The sequence below is a fragment of the Oncorhynchus kisutch genome, linkage group LG21 (genome assembly GCF_002021735.2).
Source record: "Oncorhynchus kisutch isolate 150728-3 linkage group LG21, Okis_V2, whole genome shotgun sequence".
In the NCBI taxonomy this organism is placed as follows: Eukaryota; Metazoa; Chordata; class Actinopteri; order Salmoniformes; family Salmonidae; genus Oncorhynchus; species Oncorhynchus kisutch.
The window spans coordinates 44186550-44191549 of NC_034194.2; positions in this window are offsets into that span (position 1 = coordinate 44186550).

Sequence of the window (5000 nt, forward strand, 5' to 3'; positions counted from 1 at the left end):
GGAGGAGGAGCTTGCTCTGTCTGTCTGGTGAGATGGGTGGAGGAGGAGCTTGTTCTGTCTGTCTGGAGAGAGGGGCGGAGGAGTTTGTTCTGTCTGTCTGGAGAGAGGGGTGGAGGAGGAGCTTGTTCTGTCTGTCTGGAGAGAGGGGTGGAGGAGGAGCTTGTTCTGTCTGTCTGGAGAGAGGGGTGGAGCAGGGGAGAGGGGAGGAGTAGCTTGTTCTGTCTTTCTGGAGAGAGGGGTGGAGGAGGAGCTTGTTCTGTCTGTCTGGAGAGAGGGGCGGAGGAGGAGATTGTTCTGTCTGTCTGGAGAAAGGGGTGGAGGACTGAGGTGAAGAGGACTGAGGTGGAGAGGAATGAGGTGGAGAGGATGGAGGAGAGAGGACGGAGGAGAGAGGACTGAGGAGAGAGGACTGAGGAGACAGGACAGAGGAGAGAGGACTGAGGTGGAGAGGATGGAGGAGAGAGGACTGAGGTGGAGAGGATGGAGGAGAGAGGACTGAGGAGAGAGGACAGAGGAGAGAGGATGGATGAAAGAGGACGCAGGAGAGAGGACTGAGGAGACAGGACAGAGGAGAGAGGACTGAGGAGACAGGACAGAGGAGAGAGGCTTGAGGAGACAGGACAGAGGAGAGAGGACTGAGGAGACAGAGACTAACCAGCCCAGAGACTAACCAGACCAGAGACTAACCAGCCCAGAGACTAACCAGCCCAGAGACTAACCAGCCCTGAGACTAACCAGCCCAGAGACTAACCAGCCCAGAGACTAACCAGCCCTGAGACTAACCAGACCTGAGACTAACCAGACCAGAGACTAACCAGCTCTGAGACTAACCAGACCAGAGACTAACCAGCCCAGAGACTAACCAGCCAGGAGACTAACCAGCCCAGAGACTAACCAGCCCAGAGACCAACCAGCCCAGAGACTAACCAGACCAGAGACTAACCAGCCCAGAGACTAACCAGACCAGAGACTAACCAGACCTGAGACTAACCAGACCAGAGACTAACCAGACCAGAGACTAACCAGCCCAGAGACTAACCAGACCAGAGACTAACCAGACCTGAGACTAACCAGACCAGAGACTAACCAGCCCTGAGACTAACCAGACCAGAGACTAACCAGCCCAGAGACTAACCAGCCAGGAGACTAACCAGCCCAGAGACTAACCAGCCCAGAGACCAACCAGCCCAGAGACTAACCAGACCAGAGACTAACCAGACCAGAGACTAACCAGACCTGAGACTAACCAGACCAGAGACTAACCAGACCAGAGACTAACCAACCCAGAGACTAACCAGACCAGAGACTAACCGGCCCAGAGACTAACCAGACCAGAGACTAATCAGACCAGAGACTAACCATCCCAGAGACCAACCAGACCAGAGACTAACCAGACCAGAGACTAACCAGCCCAGAGACTAACCAGACCTGAGACTAACCAGCCCAGAGACTAACCAGCCTATCTTTTCTTGCACTGAAAGGAGTGTTATTTGATTTGTAAAGTAGCGCCCGGGTTTCATATTCAATTGAGCGCTGGCATCTCCATGGCGCCAGGTCCAAAGGAGACTGAGACGTGAGAGACCCCTCCCTCCTCTTCCTCCCTCTCTCCATCCATATCCTGATGGTTTGCATTGAGATTTCTAAGGAGACCGAGAGAGCCCCCATCCACCCATTGCAGTTTCAGACCCACTGGGCACAGACTATTCCACGTTGGTTCAATGTAATTTTTTGAAAATGAGGTGGAAACAACATTGATTAAACCAGTGCGTAGAGACAGCCTGACACAGAAGACGTGACTCCTCCTAATGCATCATCGTACGGGCCCCACAGACATGTCTTTCAACCAACCAATGAAAGAACAAATGAGCTGGCCTCAGCCATCTGCTATGTTCTATACCTCTGGTCTGGTCTATACCTCTGGTCTGGTCTATACCTCTGGTCTGGTCTATACCTCTGGTCTATACCTCTGGTCTGGTCTATACCTCTGGTCTGGCCTATACTTCTGGTCTGGTCTATACCTCTGGTCTCTACCTCTGGTTTGGTCTGTACCTCTGGTTGGTCTGTACCTCTGCTCTCTATACCTCTGGTCTGGTCTATACCTCTGGTCTCTATACCTCTGGTCTGGTCTATACCTCTGGTCTCTATACCTCTGGTCTGGTCTATACCTCTGGTCTGGTCTATACCTCTGGTCTATAACTCTGGTCTGGTCTATACCTCTGGTCTGGGTCTATACCTCTGGTCTCTATACCTCTGGTCTCTCTACCTCTATACCTCTATACCTCTGGTCTCTATACCTCTATACCTCTGGTCTCTATACCTCTATACCTCTATACCTCTGGTCTCTATACCTCTATAACCTCTGGTCTCTATACCTCTGGTCTCCTATACCTCTATACCTCTATACCTCTGGTCTCTATACCTCTGGTCTCTATACCTCTGGTCTCTATACCTCTGGTCTCTATACCTCTATACCTCTGGTCTCTATACCTCTGGTTCTCTATACCTCTGGTCTCTATACCTCTGGTCTCTATACCTCTATACCTCTGGTCTCTATACCTCTATACCTCTGGTCTCTATACCTCTGGTCTCTATACCTCTATACCTCTGGTCTCTATACCTCTGGTCTCTATACTCTGGTCTCTATACCTCTGGTCTCTATACCTCTGGTCTCTATACCTCTGGTCTCTATTTTTTAATTTATTTTAATTTGATCTTTATTTAACCTTTATTTAACCTTTATTTTACTAGGCAAGTCAGTTAAGAACAAATTCTTATTTACAATGACGGCCTAGGAACAGTGGGTTAACTGCCTGTTCAGGGGCGGAATGACAGATTTGTACCTTGTCAGCTCGGGGGCTTGAACTTGCAACCTTCCAGTACTAGTCCAACACTCTAACCACTAGGCTACCCTGCCGCCCACCACTAGGCTACCTGCCGACTATACCTCTGGTCCGGTCTATACCTCTGGTTTGGTCTATACCTCTGGTCTCTATACCTCTGGTCTCTATACTCTGGTCTGGTCTATACCTCTGGTCCAATCTGTACCTCTGGTCTGGTCTACACCTCTGGTCTCTATACCTCTGGTCTGGTCTATACCTCTGGTCTCTATACCTCTATACCTCTGGTCTCTATACCTCTGGTCTCTATACCTCTATACCTCTGGTCTCTATATCTGCTCTCTATACCTCTATACCTCTGGTCTCTATACCTCTGGTCTCTATACCTCTATACCTCTGGTCTCTATACCTCTATACCTCTGGTCTCTATACCTCTGGTCTCTATACCTCTATACCTCTGGTCTCTATATCTGCTCTCTATACCTCTATACCTCTGGTCTCTATACCTCTGGTCTCTATACCTCTGGTCTCTATACCTCTGGTCTCTATACCTCTATACCTCTGGTCTCTATACCTCTATACCTCTGGTCTCTATACCTGCTCTCTATACCTCTATACCTCTGGTCTCTATACCTCTGGTCTCTATACCTCTATACCTCTGGTCTCTATACCTCTATACCTCTGGTCTCTATACCTCTGGTCTCTATACCTCTATACCTCTGGTCTCTATACCTCTGGACTCTATACCTCTATACCTCTGGTCTCTATACCTCTGGTCTCTATACCTCTATACCTCTGGTCTCTATACCTCTATACCTCTGGTCTCTATACCTCTGGTCTCTATACCTCTATACCTCTGGTCTCATATCCTCTATACCTCTGGTCTCTATACCTCTGGTCTCTATACCTCTGGTCTCTATACCTCTATACCTCTGGTCTCTATACCTCTATACCTCTGGTCTCTATACCTCTGGTCTCTATACCTCTGGTCTCTATACCTCTATACCTCTATACCTCTATACGTCTCTATACCTCTGGTCTCTATACCTCTGGTCTCTATAACCTCTATACCTCTGGTCTCTATACCTCTTGTCTCTATACCTCTGGTCCTCTATACCTCTATACCTCTGGTCTCTATACCTCTGGTCTCCTATTTTTTTATTTATTTTTTATTTGATCTTTATTTAACCTTTATTTAACCTTTATTTTACTAGGCAAGTCAGTTAAGAACAAATTCTTATTTACAATGACGGCCTAGGAACAGTGGGTTAACTGCCTGTTCAGGGGCGGAATGACAGATTTGTACCTTGTCAGCTCGGGGGCTTGAACTTGCAACCTTCCGGTTTACTAGTCCAACACTCTAACCCACTAGGCTACCCTGCCGCCCCCACTAGGCTACCCTGCCGACTATACCTCTGGTCCGGTCTATACCTCTGGTTTGGTCTATACCTCTGGTCTCTATACCTCTGGTCTCTATACCTCTGGTCTGGTCTATACCTCTGGTCCCATCTGTACCTCTGGTCTGGTCTACACCTCTGGTCTCTATACCTCTGGTCTGGTCTATACCTCTGGTCTCTATACCTCTATACCTCTGGTCTCTATACCTCTGGTCTCTATACCTCTATACCTCTGGTCTCTATATCTGCTCTCTATACCTCTATACCTCTGGTCTCTATACCTCTGGTCTCTATACCTCTATACCTCTGGTCTCTATACCTCTATACCTCTGGTCTCTATACCTCTGGTCTCTATACCTCTATACCTCTGGTCTCTATACCTCTATACCTCTGGTCTCTATACCTCTATACCTCTGGTCTCTATACCTGCTCTCTATACCTCTATACCTCTGTCTCTATACCTCTGGTCTCTATACCTCTGGTCTCTATACCTCTGGTCTCTATACCTCTATACCTCTGGTCTCTATACCTCTATACCTCTGGTCTCTATACCTCTGGTCTCTATACCTCTGGTCTCTATACCTCTATACCTCTGGTCTCGTATAACCCTGGTCTCTATACCTCTGGTCTCTATACCTCTGGTCTCTATACCTCTGTCTATACCTCTATACCTCGGACTCTATACCTCTATACCTCTGGTATCTATACCTCTGGTCTCTATACCTCTGGTCTCTATACCTCCGTTCTCTATACCTCTATACCTCTG